The sequence below is a fragment of the Hyla sarda genome, chromosome 2 (assembly GCF_029499605.1).
Source record: "Hyla sarda isolate aHylSar1 chromosome 2, aHylSar1.hap1, whole genome shotgun sequence".
NCBI classification, from domain to species: domain Eukaryota; kingdom Metazoa; phylum Chordata; class Amphibia; order Anura; family Hylidae; genus Hyla; species Hyla sarda.
This window is the reverse complement of record NC_079190.1, coordinates 460001190-460026873: the sequence shown is the minus strand read 5'-3', so window position 1 is coordinate 460026873 and position 25684 is coordinate 460001190. Positions and strand designations below refer to the sequence as shown.

General features: G+C 37.4%; 1 protein-coding gene and 1 long non-coding RNA gene across 7 annotated transcripts in view; one reads left to right on the top strand and one right to left on the bottom strand.

Moving 5' to 3' along the window:
• LOC130357063 (uncharacterized) overlaps positions 1-25684 on the bottom strand; it is a 732821-nt gene that overhangs the window by 447886 nt on the left and 259251 nt on the right. The window lies entirely within an intron of this gene.
• On the top strand, positions 1205-24687 carry LOC130357064 (uncharacterized). Its single transcript, XR_008889094.1, has 3 exons — positions 1205-2278; positions 3682-3856; positions 24286-24687. It is a non-coding gene; the product is annotated as an uncharacterized LOC130357064 (long non-coding RNA).

The window sequence follows — 25684 nt, the reverse complement described above, 5'->3', positions numbered from 1 at the left end:
TGTGGCCTGCTGGAGGTCATTTTGCAGGGCTCTGGCAGTGCTCCTCCTGCTCCTCCTTGCACAAAGGCGGAGGTAGCGGCCCTGCTGCTGTTCTTTTGCCCTCCTACGGCCTCCTCCACGTCTCGTAATGTACTTGCCTGTCTCTTGGTAGCGCCTCCATGCTCTGGACACTACGCTGACAGACACAGCAAACCTTCTTGCCACAGCTCACAATGATGTGCCATCCTGGATGAGCTGCACTACCTAAGCCACTTGTGTGGGTTGTAGACTCCATCTCATGCTACCACTAGAGTGAAAGCACTGCCAGCATTCAAAAGTGACCAAAGCTTCAGCCAGGAAGCATAGGAACTGAGAAGTGGTCTGTGACCTGCAGAACCACTCCTTTATTGTGGGTGTCTTGCTAATTGACTATAATTTCCACCTGTTGTCTGTTCCTTTTGCACAATTGATTGTCCATCAGTGTTGATTCCTGAGTGGACAGTGTGATTTCACAGAAGTGTGATTGACTTGGAGTTACATTGTGTTGTTTAAATGTTCCCTTTATTTTTTTTTTAGCAGTGTACATTTGTTTCAGAAAAATGATAGATAGACAGATAGATATATGAGATGATAGACAGATATTGAATAAAAAGGTAAATTATGTTGTTACATAGATATAGATAGATATTACAGTAGATTGAAAGCAAAAGTCGATAGAGCAATAAATAGACATAGATCTATGACATACATACATACATTTATGACATAGATACATGATATACGTAGATTGATATACAGATAGATATGAGATAGAAAGCAAGATGTAGAATAGATAGATAGATTGATATGACACAGATAGATAATAGATAAATAGATAAACAGATAGATAGACAGATAGATATCACTTATTCTGAACATTTAAACATCCAAAAACCATAACATAGGTTAACAATAGGTAATAACAAAACAAAAAAAAAGTAAAGAAAATCAGAATTTCCTTTCTAGAAAATGGAATAAAGAAAATGAAATTCTTAAATTTTTGTAATAATCCTCTCCAATAATATCTATTTTATCACATGAAATTCTAAGCTAAGTTGGGATATGACTAAGTGTTCTCCCCTATACTGTTCAGCTTGCAGTATGTTGTACTCAATCTCCATTTTTCAATATATAGTTATAATCTACCTCCCACCAAGTCCCAGTCTCGTCCCACTTCACCTCTACATCACAATCTCAGTTCTCTAACCAAGCAAAATTCCAGAATCCAAAAAAAGACAAGAAATCGTCAGCTCCTTGAAGACTCTATCCTGCTACTTTCCTGCCGGATTGAAGAATACATTTAGCACAAACTCCTTGTAATAAAAAAAAAAAAAAAAAAGAAAGAAATGTGCAGTCAGGGGAAAAGAAAAATGACAATGCAGCTAAGGTCAGCAAGATAGAAATTCATTACTTTTCATGCTTTGTCGAACCTATGAGAACGGCTTCGTTTTAAAGAGATGCAAAATCTAGATCGAAATGCTATTCATTCGAGGGGCTATGGCAACAAAAGGGGGGTCTGTGGCCTGGCCACATAAACCTTGACCTTTAACCCTTTATTTCAATCCAAGAAACAAAATGTAAAGTGCAAATCTGGACTATCATAGGAAGGCTGAATGCCAGCAAACGTTTGTCTTGGTCTGACCTAGCAAGAGGATTTTTATGAAACAGCAGAAGCCTTGGAAAGTGTCATGTGACTCTTTTTTTCCTGGTATGAACCATGTGCCTGCGTATCATTTTGCTGTGAAATACTATGCGGATTTCAGCCCAACCTGCCTCTGCTTCTAAGGCATGACACGAGTCTGTGAGGGAGCATGAGAACAGTTCTCCATGAAAGGCAAGGTTTTCATAGTTGGCCTGTAACCATGGAAGCAGATGCCTTTTTTTTTTTCCGCTTGCCCCTGCTTACCTCTTTGCAGCCAAGAGCTGCTCCCTTTTGTTTTGGGGGGGTACGCCTTGATTTTTCCTTTACCATGAGCGAACTTGCTTCTTCTTCAAAGGGCACGGTGATGCAGGTCATTGGTCTAGACTGTTTGAACGGTCGAGGGAACAGCCTTGATGTAACCCTTGCTCCTTCAGAACCACACCACCAGCCGTGCGACTGCAGACTGTAGGGGGACATTTGAGCTCTGTATTGAAAAGGAGATAGTCCGATTTTGCCATTGTGCCTTTTCACTCATCGATCGAATGAATATCGAACCTTCTGTCGTTGCATGTGTGAAATAGATAGCTTAGCAAGCACTTTTCCAACCAAACCTGAGCGGTGGGCCAAACATTTTTTTTTTTCTTCCTCCCTACCCACGGTTATTTATTTATATATTTATTTTTTATTTTTTTCCAGTTCATGTTTCTTTTCTGAAATGGTCATCTTTTATAGAGAAAATGTCTTCTTGTTTCTGTATTTGTTTAATTTTTTTTGCATTTAACTTCAAAATGTTATCAATATATTTATATTATTTATTTATTTATTATATATTTTTTATGTTATTACATCATTTTACATTTACATACATTTTTATTAGATCATTTTCTTAGGTTCTTACCACATTTTTATATCACTTTGTTTTTTCATTAAATTATATTTGTGTATATAAATATATATATATATTATTCTCTTATATTTTTATATCATTTTCCTAAATTATCATGTTATTTCCAAACAATATTAAATAATTTTATCATATTATTCAAACATGTTATGGTATCATTATTTTATGTATTTTATTTATTTATTTGTTTTCATATTGCTTACATTTAGCTTAAGGTTACACATTTTGTATTTTTTTTTTGTTTTGTTTCAGCAGGTTACTAATACAATATAAATAGAATAGTAACATGTTTGTGAATTCTATTTTAACAGAAATATGTATTTTTTTTTATTTTGCTTAAAAATATTTTGTTTTCCTTTTCCATATCCAAATAACAAGACTTGCATACAACTAACTAAATTATTTTATTTACTTTAAGCAAAAATGTATGTAATAATGTGAAGCATTGATATATCTATCTATCATACCAAATGTTATAAAGCGATAGATAAATATAATAAATATATAGGTATATTAGGTATATATAGGTATATATTGATAGATCGAAGGATGGATAGATAAATAGATAGTAGATATGGCAGAGAGATTAAATTGATTATAAGATTTTAATAAGATAGATAGATAGATAGATAGATTGATAGATAGATAGATAAATAGATATTAAATGTGACAGAGGGATTAATTTGATAATAAGATACATAGATAGATAGATAGATAGATAGATAGATAGATAGATAGATAGACAGGAGATAGAGTAGTATTTTTACACATTCACATGTTACTGTGTATCTGCTTGAAAAAGGATCTGGTGAGAATTGAAACGTCTTTTTCTACCATGGAATTCTGCGGGAAAGTGTTTTAAGATAGATAGAAAGATAAAGCGATAGATATGAGATAGATAGAAGGATAGATAGAAAAATAGAGCGAAACATATGAGATGGATAGATAGAAAAATAGAGCGAAAGATATGAGATAGATAGATGGATAGATAGAAAAATAGAGCGATAGATATGAGATAGATAGGCAGATCATAGATATTGCTAGCAATTGATAAAGATATAAAAAAAAATATCAAAATGTACATATACATTATCTCCTGAATATTTCATTATTCCAGTATAAAGAAATCCAAAGTTCTCTGCCAAAGTAAAACCACTTGAGGGTGACAGCCAGCACCACCTGCTCAGTCTGGGAGAGAAGTCTGATAGTGAGGACTCAACAACCTGATATCAAAATACCAAGAGGACTTAACCAATCTTCATGGTTGTGCTCTCAGTATTAGACTTTGGTTGGTATGTATTCCTTCAGACACCATTATCTCATCCCACATAGTAGGTCTTCTCTTTTTTCTTTTTTTAATTACTATAGGCAAAGAGGAGGCACACTTAAGAGAGTAGATTATTGTACCAGATTCACCAAGAGGGTTGTTTGCATGGCAGCGATACGCAGAGTGCAAGTACTAAGTGTCTAAGGGCAGCAGGAGTACTACTGGATTATAATAGCTGTGGTATATAGATAGAGGAGAAAGAGAGTGGGTATGATAAACCTTCCTGACAACGAAACATGAGGGTAACATAAGATGATGTTAATCTACAATAGTCATTTGTTACACTGACTATAGTTGGCTTATAGAAGTTTAAAGACATATATTCAGTAGGCAATGTTCATACAGTGTTATTTGGCGTATTTCATTTGTAAAAATGAGTCCGCAAGATTGCAATCAAATTGTGTATGTATTTCACATTAATGTGATTTATCACTTACTGAATTTACGTGTCTGTAAAAAACGTGTCTAAATTTTTACATATTGTATGCACAGACAACCACTTACATACAGCATATTAATGTTAAAAAGGCAGACGCAATTTGTCCGCGATGCATTTTTGCAGATGGATTTCTACAAATGGAAAACATCTAAAAAACACAGTGTGAACCTCGCCTAATACCATGTGAATATCTGCGTTTATATTCACAGTCTACAGCATAGACAGGGTACTAACCTTTTTCTTATTTTACTTTATTCCTTATTTTATATGTTCCTTTTATTACAAATTTATTAGGAGATAATTATAAAGTAGATCTAAATGAGAATATCAGCATTGTAAATCTTAGAATCTGTCATTTACTAGAATTTACTAGATATTTTTTATTTTGGAATTCTTTTGTTAGAATTTTTTTTTATTTTGTTTTACATATTACCACATAAATACATTACAACAAATACTTTTATATCAAAATGTTATTTGTTACTATAAAAATGGAATCAAAAGCAAAAGTCTTCTTTAGTCTATCCTTATATATCTATATTTTAGATAGGGATATTATATTGAGAGATAGAGAAAGATGAGAGAGAGAGAAGAAATAGATGCTATATGGTAGATAGATAGATAGATATATATGATATTGAGAATTAGATAATAAATGTATATGAGACAGATAAATATGGAGAGGAAGATAATAAATTGATATAAGAGACATATATAATAGATATAATCGATGTAGGATAGATATCAGATATAGAGATAGATAGACAAATAGACATTTAGACCGACAGCTAAATATTGCTCCTAACTAATAACAAATAATTTTCATTAAGAACCATTACCTTAAAATTTTAATACATTTAGAAAATAAAAATTATAACATAAAACAACAACTTAAAGACACATGATGCACAGGCTAACATATTTAAAATATATGTATAAATAAAGTTTATCTCTCTTATAACTAACATTATTATATTAAACATTAATATGGTGTACCCATAACATTACATTATGTACTTTTGACTTTTTCAAGCAGGTATAATAATGATTTTATTGCTGTTATTGTTACCACTACCAATGGTATGAAATGGTATTATGAAATGTATATGTATGTTTAGATGTATATCGAGTTCTTGTGTAATTGTGTATGCATTTTACATTACAAAGTAAGATAAGGAACCCATTACATTTGGCATGTCCTTAAAATACATCTTTTGGTCGTTGTTGTGACGGAACATCAAAATCTCCCACCCATGACTCCCACAAGGTTCCATACATTTCTTTTTTAGATTTCAGGCAGTATTTTCTTAGATTTTTATTTTTTTTTTTATGACAAAAAATAAATAAAATAAAACAAAACAAAACAATAATGCTAACAAAAGTTATTTAAATGGCTGGAAAAAAAAATTCTAAAAAATCTATGTTTCCATCCATTCATTCATCTAGATGGAATCCCCCCTTGTTAAAGGTAAAGCCTTATCTTTGTTTTCCAGGATCTATATGTTGTCAGTCGTCCATGTTTAGATGCGAACATTACTAAGCGGGTCTAGGAGTGAAGGATCATACAGACAATTTAGGAGACAGCTCAGCAAATAATAATAATAAAAAAAAAAATGCATACTTTGATTTCATAAGACAGACTGGATCAGAGTCAAAGCTGCCACATGCTGTGTGAAAAAATGCCACCCTGATGTGAACAAAGGGTTTAAAATGGAGTCAAAAAGCATGCAAGCTCAATGTCTAAGCCTTTCCTGTGTATTGTTCTGCCACAACCTGCAGGACATCAAGTGGGCTAGAAAGAATAGAGTGCTCTCAGAGATTACTGTTGACAGTGAAACGCACAGGGATTTTTGGGGGATTAGTAGAATAAATAGATCCAGTGTTTATGTTATATATAGATAAATATGAAAAAATACATACAAGGAGCAGCCACTGTAAACTGGAGCTCTAGAATTACAGGCACATTTATACAATATGGCCTAAGAGGAGAAATGGGGCCCAATGTGAAATTATATATATATATATATATATATATATATATATATATATATACACATACACAGATATTATACACATAATAATGTATCACGGCCATGAGTTTAGATCCTAATATTGCAAAGGATATATATATTTTATATATATATATATATATATATATATATATATATATATATATATATATAGATATGAAATATATAGATAGACAGATAGATAGATATGAGATAGATAGTTAGATATGATATAGATAGATATGAGATAGAAAGATATGAGAGATAGATAGATAGATAGATAGATATAAGATAGATAGATATGAGATAGATAGATAGATAGATATCAGATAGAAAGATATGAGAGATAGATAGGAGATAGATATGAGAAAGATAGATAGATGTGAGATAGATAGATATGAGATAGATAGGTAGATAAAAAATAAAAATATGTTTGATATCCAGATCTAGATTTGTTTAATAAAGAGAATGATGAAATGATACATATTAAATAGATAGATAAATAAATACTGTACATAGATGGATAGATATAGATACTGTACATAGATAGATAAAAGATAGAGCTAGACAACTAGATAGATTGATAGATAGATACCCCTTGTTCTGAATGTTTTAACATCTAAAATCCATAAGACAGGTTTGATTAAAAAAAAAAAGTAAAAATAATAATTTCCATAGATGGATACTGTAGCTATATAAATAGATAACACAAACAAGGATAAGTTGGCCAGCACATACTAATACCAAACTATTGCATGGACCCAGCATACAGGTGCACGCTGCTGCACAGAGGCATATTAACAGTGTAGGGTCTGTCCCAGTGAGGTCACCTTATCGCGGTGGGATGATCCACACTATTTAGCCAAATGGTGAGCAAAGCACCTCAATTGTTTTATTGTTTGCTTTGTAGCAATATAGCATTTCATGTTTTATCTGTATCTTTGTGCTAGCAGTGTGCTGCTGCATTCTTCTGTTTATATATTTAAATAGATAGAAATAAAGATAGATAGATAGATAGATAGATAGTGAAGCATTTAATTAATAAATAAATAATGTATTGATTGATAAGAGGATAGACAAATAAGTGAATAGATAGATAGATAGATAGATAGATATGAGATAGATAAATAGAAAATAAAGAAATACTGTAGACAGATAAAAATGAGATTGAGATTAGATTAATAGATGAAGAAATATATAATAGTTGAAAAGACATGTACATTAAAATATATATAATACATATATATATATATATATATATATATATATTCTTTAAATTGATGGCTAGATAGAGAAACCAAGAAATGAAAGATAGATAGATATGATATAGATAGATAGATATATCCCAAGGAGAGCAGCACAACCTATTAGATGAACACTGATACAGGTGCACGCTGTAAGGGAACCTGGGTTGGAGGTTCCACTCACATATACGATTCCAGTAAAAAACAGCACACAGGATTGTGAAAAAGTAGTGAAGATTTATTCCATTTCCAGTGCAAAAAAACGGAGCAACGTTTCCGCAGCCTCTCGCTTGAGCTTGAGAAAGGCAGTGAGAGGCTACGGAAATGTTGCTCCATTTTTTTGCACTGGAAATTGAATAAATCTTCACTACTTTTTCACAATCCTGTGTGCTGCTGTTTACTGGAATCGTAGATAGATAGATATGATATAGATAGATAAATATTTATGAGATAGATCAATAGATAGATAGATATGAGATAGACAGAAAGATTGATAGATATGAGATAGATAGATAAATATGAGATAGATAGATAGATATGAGAAAGATAGATATTAGATAGATATTAGATAGATAAATAAATATGAGATAGATAGATAGATAGATAGATATGAGGAAGATAGATATTAGATAGATAGATATGACATAGATAGGTAGATAGATAGATAGATAGATAGATAGATAGATAGATAGATAGATAGAAAATAAAGAAATAATGTAGACAGATAAAAATTAGACAGATAACTAGATATGAGATAAATAGTTATGAGATAGATCGATAGATAGATATGTGATAGATAAATATGAGATAGATAGATAGATATGAGATAGATAGATAGAAAATAAAGAAATACTGTAGACAGATAAAAAGGAGACATAACTAGATATGAGATAGATAGAAAGGCAGATTGGTATATAGATTAGATTAATAGATGAAGAAATATATAATAGTTATGAGATAGGCAGACAGATAAACAGATACTGTGAATAGATAGATTTACTATAGTAGAGCGTGTATTGGTTTATTCCATACTGTTTTATTTATTACCATACTCTTTCATTCCAGCATTAACCAACATTAGGATGTATTTAACTGAAGATGAATTTGGGAATTTTCTTGATGTTGTTGTTTTCCATTTGCATTTAAACTCAAAGTATATAAAAAAAAAATGTCTTTAGAGCCAGTAAATCCCAGAAGCTTCCCCAGAAGGTCAAGATGGGAACAGTTTTCTATTTACTCTTTGTAACTCTGTATAAAAATCAATTTGTTGCTTTCATTACAACCACACAATCAATTCCATTTAAAGCATGATGCAACAGTCAAGTCCAAAGACAAAGCCAAGGAACTCAGATCAAGAGAATTTTTTTTTCAAGATGTTGGTGGCACAGCTGTGTGTAAGAGGGGAATACAATGTCTGTCTGACTATGTCTGTCTGTCTGGGTATGATGTCATGTAACAGAGATAAAGCGCCGATCCCCAGCCTCATGCCATTCATACACTTGCAGTAGGGATTATTGGTGAACATTGGTGCAAGGGAAATAATATTGCCCCCATAATAAGACCACTACTACCATTGGTCTACTAAGGACCTGACATCAGTGATCTAAGTGGAGGCTGCGAACAAGACATGAGTGAAGAATCACCAAATGGGCACAAAAAAATCCTAATTTAATTTGGTGTTTGCTTTTGGTAATTTTGAGTGAATTGGGTGAATTAAGATCTGAATTTGGTGAATTTGTCGAATTGACATCTGATGCAAAGATACAGCTAAGGATGTGGATTTTCTCCTCTTTGAGCCCCACTTTCAAACCTCCCGTGTCCCTCCTTAGCCTGTTTATGACCCCGTGCTGTACATGTCGCCATGGACATATGTGATCATCAGTATTAAACACATGGCATGGCAAAGGTACTATGGGGGGATATCCAAAAACAGACATTATTTAAGTGTTTTCAATTGCACCCAAAAGTGCATAAAGGGGTTATCCGGGGTTAGAAAAACAGGGCAGATTTCTTTAACAGTGAATGTGATATCAAAGACCTTTAAATAAATTTGCATATCCTTTATTTATGGGCAGATGTTTGGTAAAAAGAAAAAAAAAACATCTGATAAATAAAAAAATTAAAATAAAAAATAAAAAATATATATATAACCAATTTTCATAAAAACAACTGAAAAAACAGTGTGAGAACATTGCCTGTCAGTGAGTAATGCCATGACCTGGGGTTGTTTTCCCCCATAATTGGGACTTGCATGGGTATAACAGTTACAGCTTAAAGGAGTAGTCTCATGGATAAAAGCTTATCTCCCAGGAGACCAGGACCCCCTTCAGATAGGGGATACGTTTTTATCCATGAGACTACCAAGGGTAGGGTCACGCATTTGCAGCGTATTTCATGCTGCTAATAACAAAATGGAAACCATTGTTATTAGTAACCCAGTTTACTTAAGATCATAGATTATTATACATCAAAACTGTCAAAATAAACAAGGAAATTTTTTTTAATACTTCAGTTAATATAATAAAGAACTATACAATACAAAAAATCCCTATTAAAAAAAACAGCTCTGTGTGTAGTAAAAAAAAAAAACTCTGCAAAATTTTAAATAAATAAGTTGTGATTGTTAAAGGGGTACTCCCACCCTAGACATCTTAACCCCTATCCAAAGGATAGGGGATAAGATGTCTGATCGCGGGGTCCCACCGATGGGGACCTCCGCATTATTGCATGCGGCACCCACCTGGTTTTTCACCGGAACCGCTGGAAGGTCTGAGTCGCGACTCCGGGGACGGAAGTCCGTGACATCAGGACTCCGCCTCCGTGTGACGTCACGTCCGTCCCCTCAATGCAAGTCTATGGGAGGGGGCGTGACGTCACACGGGGGCGGAGTCCTGATGTCACGGACTTCCGTTCCCGGAGTCGCGACTCAGACCCTCCAGCGGTTCCGGTGAAAAACCAGGTGGGTGCCTGGTCTGATGGATATACTGCATGTAATAACACCCAAAACCATAAAAGTTAAATATATTTAAATTTCAACAAAGTTGCAATACCGACATCACATGAGATTAGTCTCCTTACAGTATAACTCTTTAAATTGTTGCTTATTATTCCTCTGTTTTCCTGCATTAGACAATACATATTAAACTGTTATAATAGGATGAAATATAAATGAACCTCCTTGCAATTGAATCGGAAGAAATAAACTTTTTTGTTTTTAATGTAATATTTATCCTGACTGTGAAGAGTCAGTACCCCCTAAAGAACATGGCTACTTTGGGTCTTTAGCATTAGGACAATATTTAAATTGTACCTGTCATAACAATTTTTTTTTTTTACATATCCTAGGGATATGTCAAAAGTTTTTATCACTTAGGGTCTGAGTGTTCAGACCCCAACTGATCACTAGGAAGAGCGGGGAGAGTAGCATTGTCTTTGTGTCTATTTTAGTGAGACATTCCCTTAACCCCTTAACAACAATTGACGTATATGTGCATCATGGTGCCGTGATACTTAATGCACCATGGGGTATATTTACGCTCCGCCATGACCGCAAGCACCAGACGGGTGCTCGCGTCATGCGCGGCAGGTCCCGGCTGCTATTAGCAGCCAGGGACCCGCCAGTAATGATGGACATACGCGATCGCGTGGATGTCCGCCATTAACCCCTCAGATGCTGTGATCAATACAGATCACGGCATCTGCGGCAGTGCGGTACTTTAAATGGATGATCCGATTATCCAGCATGGCGGCCAGAGGTCCCCTCACCTGGCTCCGGCTATCTCCCGGGGTCTTCTGCTCTGGTCTGAGATCAAGCTGACCAGAGCAGAAGATGACCGATAATACTGATCAGTGCTATGTCCTATGCATAGCACCGAACAGTATTAGCAATCAAAGGACTATGGGGACTATTAAAGTGTAAAGATGAAAGTTAAAAAGAAAGTTAAAAAAAAATGTGAAAAATCCACTCCCCCTAATAAAAATGTCCCTTTTTCCCATTTTAGCCCCATAAAGTATAAAAAAAATTATACACACATTTGGTATCGCTGCTTTTTTGTCACATTTTATATAAAAAAATAATAATACAAAAATGTATCAAAGTTTTATATACATAAATTTGATATGAATAAAAAGTAAAGATCATGGTGCAAAAAATGAGCCCTCATACTGCCGCTTATACGGAAAAATGAAAAAGTTATAGGTTGTCAAAATAGAAGGATTTTAAACATACTAATTTGGTTAAAAAGTTTGCGATTTTTTTTAAGCGCAACAATAATAGATAAGTATTTAATCATGGGTATCATTTTAATTATATTGACCCACAGCATAAAGAACACATGTCATTTTTACCGTAAATTGTACGGCGTGAAGACGAAACCTTCTAAAATTTGCTAAATTGCAGTTCTCTTTTTCATTTCCCCACACAAATAGTAATTTTTGGGTTGCGCCATACATTTTATGGTAAAATGAGTGATATCATTATGCAGGACAACTGGTCGCGCAAAAAATAAGCCCTCATACTAGTCTGTGGATGAAAATATAAAAGAGTTACGATTTTTAGAAGACGAGGAGGAAAAAACGAAAATGCTAAAATATAATTGGCCTGGTCCTTAAGGTCAAAATGGGCTTGGTCCTAAAGGGGTTAAAGGAGATCTCTGGCGAAAAACAACTTATCCCCTATCAACAGGACCCCCCACGATCACCAGGACGGGACCGAGTTGGGCATCATCGGCGCTCCTGTAGAAATGAATGGAGTGCATGTTGTCTACTGGTGGACGACACACACTGCTCACTGAGAGCGCCGGGGTCCCGTCTCAGTGATCGTGGGTGGCCCCAGCAGCCGGACCCCGCGATGAGCTACTTATCCTTTATCCTGTGAATAGGGGAAAAGTTTATTTTTGCCAGAGTACTCCTTTACACTTGTTTTATAAGACCCCTTCGGTCAAGTGATAGACAGGGCACCCCAAATGTGGACTTTTTCCCAGCTCATTCTAGTAAATGGTCAGGATCTGAAAAAATCTCAGACCCAACCGATCAACTTTTTTGATATGTCTCTATGAAACATGTAACCTTTTTATATAGTAAAAAAATAAAAAAATTAAAAAATAAAAACATTTGTCTTGGACTCCTACCTGAATTACAGCTCCACTAACTTTATTGAATTGATGTGGGGGAGCTGGTGACCTGCAGGTCATTACCACCTTCTACAAGCTATACCTACTGCAGATTACACATGACTGAAATATCATCCCGGCCTGATTCAAACTTGAAAGAGAATGACATATTCAGAGGGTTTTCAATCATGTCTTGAATATAGGTTGAGAGCGGAAAAGTCTTCAAAGGTGAGCTTTTAATACATCTCAATATATAGGATGTTTCTTTTTAAGAAACACAGGGTCAAGCATTCTTAATAGTTCAAATAATATACAGGGTGGGCCATTTATATTGATATACCTTAATAAAATGGGAATGGTTGGTGATATTAACTTCCTGTTTGTGGCACATTAGTATATGTGAGGGGGAAAACTTTTCAAGATGGGTGGTGACCATGGCGGCCATTTTAAAGTTGGCCATTTTGAATACAACTTTTGTTTTTTCAATAAGAAGAGGGCCATGTGACACATCAAACTTATTGGGAATTTCACAAGAAAAATAATGATGTGCTTGGTTTTAACATAACTTTATTCTTTCATGAGTTATTTACAAGTTTCTGAACACTTATAAAATGTGTTCAATATGCTGCCCATTGTGTTGGATTGTCAATGCAACCCTCTTCTCCCACTCTTCACACACTGATAGCAACACCGCAGGAGAAATGCTAGCACGGGCTTCCAGTATCCGTAGTTTCAGGTGCTGCAGTATGGGCAAAAAAAATTAGAACAGGACCCACCGTTTATGCAGAAGATTTTGTTCAGTGATGAGGCAAACTTTTATGTGAATGGTGAAGTTAACAAACAAAACCACCGCTATTGGTCTGACACTAACCCACATTGGATAGATCCCTCCAAGAATGTTGAAACACAAAAATTGATGGTATGGTGTGGTATATGGGGTACAAAGTTAGTGGGGCCATTCTTCATCAATGGAAACCTCAAGGCCAATGGATATGCGAAATTGCTACATGATGATGTGTTTCCCTCTTTATGCACGGAAGCTGGCACGTTCCCTGAGTTTTTCCAGCAAGATGGTGCACCACCACATTATGGGTGTCAGGTCCGAGCATTCCTAGATGAATAGTTTCCTGGAAAGTGGATTGGTCATTGTGGGCCAGTTGAATGGCCCCCAAGGTCTCCCGATCTGACCCCCTTGACATTTATCTTTGGGGTCATCTGAAGGCAATTGTCTATGCTGTGAAGATGCGAGATGTGCAGCACCTGAAACTACGGATACTGGAAGCCTGTGCTAGCATTTCTCCTGCGGTGTTGCTAACAGTGTGTGAAGAGTGGGAGAAGAGGGTTGCATTGACAATCCAACACAATGGGCAGCACATTGAACACATTTTATAAGTGGTCAGAAACTTGTAAATAACTCATGAAAGAATAAAGTTACATTAAAACCAAGCACATCATTGTTTTTCTTGTGAAATTCCCAATAAGTTTGATGTGTCACATGACCCTCTTCCTATTGAAAAAACAAAAGTTGAATTCAAAATGGCCGACTTCAAAATGGTCACCATGGTCACCACCCATCTTGAAAAGTTGCCCCCTCACATATACTAATGTGCCACAAACAGGAAGTTAATATCACCAACCATTCCCATTTTATTAAGGTGTATTCACATAAATGGCCCACCCTGTAGTTCATGGCCACCACATCTCAACGAGCAGACAGTGTAAAAGCTAAAATAGTCAACCTCACATCTGTCCATGCATGTAAGTTGCACCACTTATCACCACTGAGTAATGCATTTGACCCCCCCCCCCCCTTTGCTGGTTCCAGGCTTCCTCATCCTGCAATGCTATGCCAGTTCCTGTTGTGCCCTATAGGGGATGCACGCTGCATCCTAAAGAACTCATGCATGCCCTCCAACATCCACCAATCCCTGCCAGGCACCATATAACTCTACTCTACCCATTATCTGGTGCCTAAGCAAGTTTAGCTCACTAACAGCAAAGTACTCTGATATCTGTTCTGTTGATTAATGTTTGACCTATGTCTGTTATCCTGATCCTTCCTCTGCCTGACTCTTCTGTACTTCGCTGGCCTCCTGTGCTTGACCAGGACTGTCAACTGCGTCTCTGGTACCTGATCCAACTTGCTACCACCTGGCTGAACCAGCAGCATGCACCCGTGTATTAGGTAGTTGTGCTGGCTATTTTTCTTTTTGTTTTTGCTGTGCTATTTGGGGGGAGTGGCACCCTCTCTAGCCGTGCACCCCTCCCCTTTTTCACAGGAGGTATTTTAAATTGATAGTGGATCCAGCATGTCACCCAGTCAGAGGCCACATGCACAGCAGAGGTGAGTGAAACGAGTGTTAGGGTCCCATCCGAAATGAGGTCACCTCCGCGTGGTGGATGGGGGACAAGTTTTGATCAAAAAGTGCGCTAAGAGCCTCCATTTTTTGACCAAGAATGCTGCTGTAACCTTCTTTTTAGTAAAATACTATGGGATGCAAACAAGTGGTTTCCAGGACCTATTTAGTTATTCTGAGAGAAGAATGAGTCATTTAATAACAGCTTACTGATCCCACTAGATAGATGTAAAACCAGCATAAACCTTGTATACCTTATAGAAATAGTACTGAAATGTCACCGCATTGAATGGAAAGCTATTTACATTGATACATTAACGGCAGAGGTACAATTATCCCACACATGATACATTTTCTCCTGTTAAACATACATTTTAGTACATAAACATATTTCACTCTTTATTCACTATTGATTTGTTGGGACTTTGCGTTTCTTTTCAACCTTTCCAAACCATTAGAACTTTTATTAACCCCTTCCTGCCGCAGCCAAATGCCATTATTTCCTTATTTTATTTACTATCTACAGAGCAAAATCAGGGCTTGTTTTTTTTTTTGCAGAAGTGATTGTACTTTATATTGACACCTTTAATTTTATCATAAAATGTGCGGGGAACTGAACAAAAAGTATTTGTGGAGGGAAATTTTTTTTTTTTCTGCAATCATGCAAATTTTGGGGGGTTTCATTTTTATGCCATGCAAGTTACGATTAAAGTGACATTTTATCTTTATTCTGTAAGTGAATATGATAGCTTTTGCTTTGTTTTACTACTTTACAAGATATATATATATATATATATATATATATATATATATTCATTCTTAAAAGTGCACAATTTGATAAGGTAAGACTTTTACATTTTTTTATTTTAGCTATTTAGCAATAATGTTATTTTTTTTTTATAGTTTGGTCAATTCTGCATGCGGCAATATATGTAAATGTTGTTTGTTTAATTTTTTTTATTTAGAAAATGGTAAAAGGGAAGTGAATTTAAATTTTTGTAAGGGAAAGGGCTTTTTTCCCCCAAAGAGGATGTTTATAAGCAATCATTAGATTGCTTATTCTGATAACTGCTATGCTATTGCATTGGCCATTGCCCTCTGGCTGTCATAGTGACTGATTGCCACCCTGTGATTGTGTTGCAAGGGGTGCTGATCATGCAGCTTACACCCGCAGCACCTGTATTTTTTTTAATTTAACCTCTAATGATCATGGCATTTAACACCTTAATGACCAAAGACGTACCAGTATGCCCTGGGCCCGTTACCGGCATTTGAAGCGTGCTCATGATCTGAGCACGCTTGAAACACGGTGATAGTAGCCAGGACCCATGGTTAATCGGGCCGATCGGGCCGATGACTGGCATTAACCCTTTAGACACCACAATCAAAGTTGATTGTGTCATCTAAAATGAAGGTTTTACCATTGTGGTAAAATTGGGATGTCCCGATCAGCTGAGTTGATGGCGGGATGGCCCTTACCTGCTTCCTCACTGTCCGATTGGTCCTTTGCTGCTCCAGGAAGCTTCAGCAGGCTGGAGCAGCAGAGCACCAACAACACTGATCAATGCTATGCTATGGCATAGCATTGAACAGTGTATGCAATCTAAAGAGTGCATGTTGTATAGCCCGTGTGGGGACTAAAAAAAAAAGTGTAAAAAAAAAAAGTTAAAAGTAATTTAACCCCCTTTTTTCCCCTCAAATTTCCCCCTTACCACCATACTCCCCCCCCCTCCACCTTGCATGAATTATCAGCCGCAGTGCTCTGAGGAACTAATCATATATGACCCACAAGCGCTGTCCTGCTTTTCTCCCCCCCCCCCCCCCACCGAATGAATGAACTATCAGCCGCAGCGCTGTCCCCACATTGGGGGACTAATCATGTTACCCACAACATGTTCTTCTTTTCCTCCTGTGAGCCGCGGCGCTGGAAATAAATGAGTTGTAAGCCGCGGGCGCAGGACGGAGAACGGTAGCTGTCACCTCCCCCTGCAAGCTCTGAAAGCCAGTGGGCCAGGGCACTGCAGAAGTTCTGATCTGAACTTCTGCAGTTCCCATGGCCCACTGGCATTCAGGGCTTGCAGAGGGAGGTGACAGCTTCTGTTCTCCATATGGTGGTAAGGTAGAAATGAGTGGGAAAAAAACATCGTCAAATACCGTGGAACCGCCATAAGTTTGAAAAATACTGATACACATATTTGGTCATACCGCCCAGCACTAACTATACTGCCGGCTGCAGCACCCGGTATTTAAGTCTACCCCCAACTTTTGAGTCATCTTATATGCCGGAAAATATGGTAGTTAAACAGCACGGTTGATGGCGTACACATAAAAAAATATCAAAGTCCAAAATTGCTAATTTTTGGTCACTTCATATACCATAAAAAATTAATAAAAAGTTTAATCAAAATAGAAATGGTACCGATAAAAACTACAGACCACGGCGCAAAAAATAAGTTATAGGGGTCAGAAGATGACAATTTTAAGCATACTAATTTTGGTGCATGTAGTTCTAATTTTTCTTATTATAAGTAGTAAAATAAAATAAAAGCTATATAAATTGGGTATCCTTGTAACCGTATGTATCTACAGAAAAAAGAAAAGGTGTCATTTTTACCGAAAAGTCCCCAAAAGAATGTTCTTAAAAACTACAGACCACGGCGCAAAAAATAAGTTTTAGGGGTCAGAAGATGACAATTTTAAGCATACTAATATTGGTGCATGTAGTTATAATTGTTTTTATTATAAGTAGTAAAATAAAATAAAAGCTATATAAATTGGGTATCCTTGTAACCGTATGTACCTACAGAAAAAAGAAAAGGTGTCATTTTTACCGAAAAGTCCCCACAAATAATGTTCTTTTTTTCTGCAGATTTTGATATGAAATAAGTGATGTCATTACAAAGTACAATTGGTGATGCAAAAAACAAGCCCGTATATGGGTCTGTAGGTCTAAAATTGAAAGTGTCATGCTTTTTAGAAGGGGAGGAGGAAAAAACAAAAGTGCAAAAACAAAAATTGGCCTGGTCCTTATAGCCAAAATGGGCTTTGTCCTTAAGGGGTTAAAGAGTTAAATGGCCAATAACAGTGTAATTGTTGCTGTTAGTCATTAGCAGTGAGTTCTGGCTGCTGAAAAAGCAGGTGGTCAACAGGTATGAAGCGTTCTTCATACACTCCAGCCTACATCCCCAAAGGCCATTGAGCAGAGTACAGTAATAATACGGCCATAATATTGAGACTGTACCCACCTAAATACAAATGCACATAAAAATGGAAGAACTGTGTGATACCGCTATTAAATATTGAGATCCATGTCACCGCAGGTATTATCCACTGATGGAATGTCCACATAAGCTCTCATTTCTAATTCAATTGACTCTACATGATATTATACTGTATCTGTTATAATGAAATCTCTCCAAAAGACCACCGCTTTGTCCAGACCAAATTATTATTATTATTTTTTTTTACCAATTTTCAGTTTCACCATAGATTAGGCATACTTCTTTGAGAGTGGTCGTCTCAAAGAGGTTTCACTGTACAGTTTATTATATAAATTACCCTATATTAAGGGTGCATTCCAACCGACCCATTTTCGAGTTGGCATGTTCTGTCAGTGCTCTGGTGTTGATGGAAATTTTCTGTGTGGGCATTTCACCATCTGAACATAGCCTTAGCCGATTGACCAACCCTCTGACTGCCTGAATACCACAGGATCCTCTGTGTGGACAGTAAGTCAGTTTAGAAAAGACAATTCAGAATTTTCAAAGGCTCCTAAATGAGTCAAACAGTGACTTGAAGGGAAGCCACAATCCAACAGGTGGCACCAAAGAGCAAGATCTTTTTTTAAGAGAGTACTTTGCATATTTCTCCCCACAAATCTAAGCATATGGGGTCTACAAGACTCCACAAGCCTTTTTGACCCTCTCCTCAAGGATAGTTCTTATCCTGTAAATCTCATAATAGTACCCACATTACATTACATGTACAACAGTATTAAAGAATGGTTTTATTTCTATTTACAGCTAAACTTTGTGTCCATAACTCTTGAACTATTGTTTAGCAGTTAAAGTAACTAAATATTAAACAAAATCTTAACAGAGTATTATGGTACCAACATTTTTTATTCTAATAAAACTATCATCACCTGACATATAACTTACTAATATAGTGTTAACACAAATTGTACTGGCTTCAGCATGTGGTTGCTTGAAATACTCCTGACAAAAAGTTGTGTAGTCCTATCGTTTTCAGTGTGGCATAATATCTAGCTCCTCGACTCCTTCCTTTAGAAACAATGCATCATTCTCTGCTGTTTCAGGAGGTGTGGCTGGATTTTGTCTCTGAGCTCAAGCCCCGCTTCAGTAATGTTAACACATCTGAATTGCCCCTACAGCCTACAACACATTTTCATCTTTATTGAGAAATTTAGGGAAGAAAGATGTGTGTCTACAGCATGCTGCCTTGTGCTGAGCAAGGCCACAGGCAGAGGAGCAGACAGACAATGAATGCAGCAGGTGCTGAAGCTTTACTGATTGTGGTGCAATAGTCTACTATGTACTAAAATGTTCTGCAGTAGCTCTGGGTAGGGGGTAGGCATGTTGGGAGGATTGTGATGAAGAGCTGAGGAAAAGCAATACATTCTGGGATATGTTGTATTGAGCAACAGCTCAACAAAAGAAGCATATGGTAGGGGAGAAGATTAGATACCCACAAAACAAATACATTTTTGGTGGTATGAGACCTGGGGCAGGCAGGGAAGCAATGCTATATGTTTCTGCAGCATTTTTCTGTTTTACCTGATATCAGACAACCCCATCAATAAGAGTGAAGGCGACTTATTGACTGTATGAAAATCTCAAGAAATGTCTCTAGGTATAACCTATTGTTATAGCTGTTGTTCTTGTTGGAGCAGGAAGATTAGAATTTACAGGGATTCTCTTATTTAAATCGAACAAAGGATGTAAGCCAAATACTCTCAGCTTCCATATTGACCGTCTTGACGTCATTTTGATATTATTCATTGACAGTTATTTAAACAGAGAAAACATATTGTTGCATCACCTTTCAGAGGATGCATTCTTATGTGTTCTGAATGTAATGCCCCCGATCTATTCCTCTGCCTCAAGCACACATCTAGGCCGGCTTATGCCAATTTCATAGGTTTCCATTAACCTAGTATAAAAACAAGCGATTGAAGAAGATATGAAGAAATCTATGAAGAACTCCAAGAACTCTATGAAGATGGCCCCCAGTTGAACCCAAACCCCAAGGCAAGATTAGTAACCACTGAGCCACCAAGAAAAAAACTTTAAATATGTGTATCAGAGGCACAGTATCTCTCAAATGTTAGTGAGATACGGGGTACATGAAGAGGTGAATGAGTATGCATGTCCCATTACTACCAAAGGAAGGGAATATGACCCTTTTCCTAAACATTGGTTTGATTACCATTTGTCAAATCCCCAGAAATGTGGTATACCCCAATGTACATTTCAAGGGATTTTTTGAGAACTTCAAATTGGAGGCTGTGTAAGGGAGCCAACTAGTGTTGAGCGGCATAGGCCATATTCGAATTCGCGAATATTTGCGAATATATGGACGAATATTCGTCATATATTCGTGAATATTCGCATATTCGTTATATTCTCGTTTTATTTTCGCATATGCGAAAATTAGCATATGCAAATTTTCACATATGCGAATTTTCGCACGCCAGTCTCACACAGTAGTATTAGAGCCTTCTTTACACCACACAAGCTGGAAGCAGAGAGGGATGATCACTGTGATGTGTACTGTGAAGAAAAAAAAAAAAAAAGAAAAAAAAAAACGAATATTCGTAATTACGAATATATAGCGCTATATTCGCGAAATTCGCGAATTCGCGAATATGCGATATTCGCGAATAATATTCGAATTGCGAATATTCGCGAGCAACACTAGAGCCAACAAGGTGGCAATATACTGCACAGCCAATACTTACCAAATTCTCCATACGCTTGATGGAGTATCCTAAGGACAGACCACCAATTTTCTAATCATGTAAAATCCCTTTAATGTATTTATTCTATAAAGAAAGAAAGAAAGCCCTATTTTTCATAGTTGATATCATCTTAAAATAGGCACTGTCAGATATAAAAACTTTTGATATGTTGTAAAGCATGCAAAACCAATAGGTATTGCAATTGCTTTCATTAGAAAATTTTCAGTATTTCATTCTGAAAAAGCCAGTCAAAGAACTGCCCCCCCCCCCCCCCCTGCCTTCTGGAATGCATTCAGTCCTTCTGTGAACACTGCTTCGTCCTGGACATTTTGGAGGGGGGAGGGGCTGTACACACTGCAGACTCATGTGAAGAGAAGAGGAGGGGCAGGAAGACTGCTGCCGGGCTCTCACTGATGTCTGCTGTGTGAGAGAAACACATTGCATTGCAGACAAAAAAGTAAGTGTCCCTGCATGTATGTGTGTGTGTGTGGATATATGTGTATTTGTGTATATCAGTGTGTCTATCTAATGTGTATGTGTAAGAATATATGAAGTAAGTGTGTGTGTGTGGATATATGTGTATGTGTGTATATCAGTGTGTCTATCTAATGTGTATGTGTAAGAATATATGAAGCCTATGTGTGTGTGTGTGTGTGTAATAAAGGGGGACTACAATCATATGCCTCCAACTGTTGCAAAACTAAAACTCCCAGCATGCCTGCACAGCCATATGATGTGTGGGCATGCTGGGAGCTGTAGTTTTGCCACAGCTGGAGGCATCGTCACCAAAAATATATAGGATAAGAATATGATTGCTGGAAAACTGTAATACCAAAACACCAAATCACAAACTTCAGCAATACACAATGAATATACAAAAATTAGAAAACTTTATTGGACGAAGCGCAGTAGCGCGAAACGTGCATTGGGGTAAGTGCAGGTGGCATATGGCTCTACAAGGACATACTATGTTTTCTTTTTGTGCCCATGTTTTGGTTGCTATCTTTACTTGTAGGGTTGATATGTACCTATTATGATATACTTATTCCTTACACTACCATGTATTGGCACTTGTATCTTTTTTCTCCAGTGTTTGCTGCCTATACCTCCTGTATTTTATTATATGTACTATTCCAATAAAGTTTTCAAATTTTTGTACATTCATTGTGTATTGCTGAAGTTTGTGATTTGGTGTTTTGGTATAACAGCTGGAGGCACCCTGGTTGGGAAGCACTGGACGGAGGAGAGGGAGTGGAAGTGGTTATCACAGTGAGGGACCCACCCCCCTTCTTCTGGGGGACAAAATTAAGGTTTTACAGAAATAAAGCTAATTCTGAGAGAAATGTAGGTCACAGACACATACAAAGTACATGTACATGATCAGGATGAGATACTGAGCAACATATAACAGTTTTTTTTTTATGATCTGACGGGTACACTTTAAAGGCTAAGTAATTGTAGTGATGGGTGTTGCTATGTGTCTAAATAGAGAGGTCCATTCTAAACTGAAGAGAACATGGTAATCACTGTGTATGGTGGGTGAGGATGGAGATTTTGGAGCGTCACCAGGAATGATTTGAAGTAAAGTGTAGCTGATCACTGGAGGTCTAACCACTGGGATTTCCTGAGCGGGACCCTGACACTTTCAGTGAGAAGTTCCATTTAATTTCTATGGGAGCGACAGTAATGCCCGAGTGCTGTACTTGGGTCTCTTCGGCACTCCCATAGAAATTAATGGAGTGCGTGCTGTCTACCGCATGCGCTCCTTACTGAGATCCGGGTCCTGTTTCAGAGATCGCTAGGGGTCCCAGCGGTCGGACCGCCGCGATAGAAGATAAGTTCATTTTGACTGGAATTCACCTTTAGGGTCTATTCACACGTACAGTATTCTGCGCAGATTAGATGCACAGGATTTCAAGCTGTGTTCAGTTTACAGTGTTTAAGAGTACCTGTAATTTTCAAAACCTTTTTTATATAATGCAGATAATAAAATTATATGTAAATTTGTAATATACCCTGGTAAAAAAAAAAAGTGTATATTTTTGGGTGGAAAAGTGCAGAGACACACACACACAAGTAGAGACACAATACATAAAGTGTGGGTGGGACAAGCAGGGCTCTGTGCACTGAGAACAAGCAGGGCTCTGTGCACTGAGAACAAGCAGGGATCTGTGCACTGAGGACAAGCAGGGTTCTGTACACTGAGGATAAGCAGGGCTCCGTACACTGAGGCCAAGCAGGGCTCTGTGCAGTGAGGCCAAGCAGGACTCTGTGCAGTGAGGACAAGCAGGACTCTGTACACTGAGGACAAGCAGAGCTCTGTACACTGAAGACAAGCAGGGCTCTGTACACTGTACACTCTGAACACAAGCAGGACTCTGTACACTGAGGACAAGCAGGGCTCTGTACACTGAGGACAAGCAGAGCTCTGTACCCTGAGGACAAGCAGGGCTCTGTACACTGAGGACAAGCAGGGCTCTGTACACTGAGGACAAGCAGGGCTCTGTACAATGAGGACAAGCAGGGCTCTATGCAATGAGGACAAACAGGGCTCTGTGCACTGAGGACAAGCAGGGCTCTGTACACTGAGGACAAGCAGAGCTCTGTACACTAAGGACAAGCAGGGCTCTGTACACTTATGACAAGCAGGGCTCTGTACACTGAGGACAAGCAGGGCTCTGTACACTGAGGACAAGCAGGGCTCTGTGCACTGAGGACAAGCAGGGCTCTGTGCATTGAGGACAGGCAGGGCTCTGTGCACTGAGGACAGGCAGGGCTCTGTGCACTAAGGATAGGGGATAAGATGTTTTTTGGCGGAGTACCCTTTTAAAGAATAATTAACAATTTGCTTTTAATTATATTTCACTTCAAAGATAAAGAAGGAACGGCCATTAATTATATAGGTGAAGTTCAAAGCTATTCCATCTGTTGACCTTACTGGTATGCTGCCTGGTAGAGGATGGGTTAAACATTATCAAAATGAAGATTGCAAAAACAATGTATATTTATGAAATGGCACAGGAACTATTGATTCTAGCCTGTGATTCCAATCACATGCCTCCACTCCTCTCCATCCACGTATACGAACAAAAAGCTTTATCTACAGTGGCCAGTGAGCAAAGTCGGATCTATGCGGGGACTATCCATCACACTTCTGTCTTAATTGAATGACACCAGAATGAAATCGATAAATTGTTACAAGAGACAGCTTTGCATTTCCACACTTACTTATACTCCTTCTCTATTACTCGCAGCCTCCAACGTGACTAGAAAGCCAAGCCGGAGCCGAACAAGGAGGGCTGAAGAGCAAACAACCTTTTGAACAAACTTACAAGAAACACAGTGTATAAAAATCTAAGAAGCTCATTGGTATGCCAGAAGCGGGTTGATAAAGACGCCTGTATCCACAGTTGGAGCCTGCAGGCACCAGGGATTATGGGTATTAAGAATATTACCATTTCACTAAAATGAAGAAGAAAAACGAGAAGGTTTAACCTGCGATATGGAACTCAACAGTTGAGAATGTTGTTATGATATAATTATAAGCGGGGGAAAAAATCTGAATTTATAGAAATTTTTGAATATTTAAATTAGATTGTTTAGAGTTTAACAAATCCCAAAAATTTTGCATCTCTTTATAATATTAAAATAATGACCCAAAATTTGTTTCTAGATTAGCTTTTTGCCCACCTTTTCTCGACTGATTTACCATGAGTCTCAGTCATTTTTTTTCTTGATCTGCCAACTACCCCGACAATTCAACTTAAAATCACTGAAAGGTAGAAAGGATTAATTTAGCACACAATGGCGCACCAATGCACATGAGAAAAACAGACATATATACAAGGTGGCGCGCAGATAGATAATCTAGCAGAATGAGAGCTTAAAGTGGTACTCCGCACAAAGGATAGGTGATAAGATGTCTGATTGCGGAGATCCCACTATTTAGAATGCTGAGTGCAGCATGGGTGCAGGGAGTATGCAGGAGGTACCAGCGGCAGGACCCCCCGCAATCAGACATTTTATCCCATATCCTTTGGATAAGGGATAAGATGTCTGTGGACGGAGTACCCCTTTAAATAAATCCAAATGCAAGGTCGCCAACACCAGTCAGTTAAAAGTTTCCTTTATTTATTTCCATTAAGCGGCATACAAATAGTAAAGAGAAATGTAACTGACTGGTGCTGTGGACCTTGCATTTGGACTTTTATGTACGGTTGGAGAGGATCGTCTTTTCCATGATTACATGAGAGGTGAGAAATACTTTTTCTTTTTTGTATTTTACCCCTTTACCTCTTAAGGACCACAAGGCCGGTTTTAGACTGTGTGGCCCTGGTCAAAAATAAAAAAATGGGGCCCCCAGATTGCATGACCAAAGATCACTATTGTGCCCCCCTGAATTGTGCTGCATCTCGGCTAATGTGAGTAAATGAGATTGAGCTGAAAACCACAAATGGCTGTGACTACAACATGAGAAACGTAATAATTCCATCCAGGATGATTTTGCGGCTGCGGTAATTTGGGGGTTGCAATGTGACCCCATTTAGTGCAGATCAGCTCAGCTCCCCCCTTTGCAAGAACGGTGCACGGACACCTGTGGAGTAACAGCAACTTGTTAGGACAAGAAATCCAGCACAAAACAGCATCATAAAA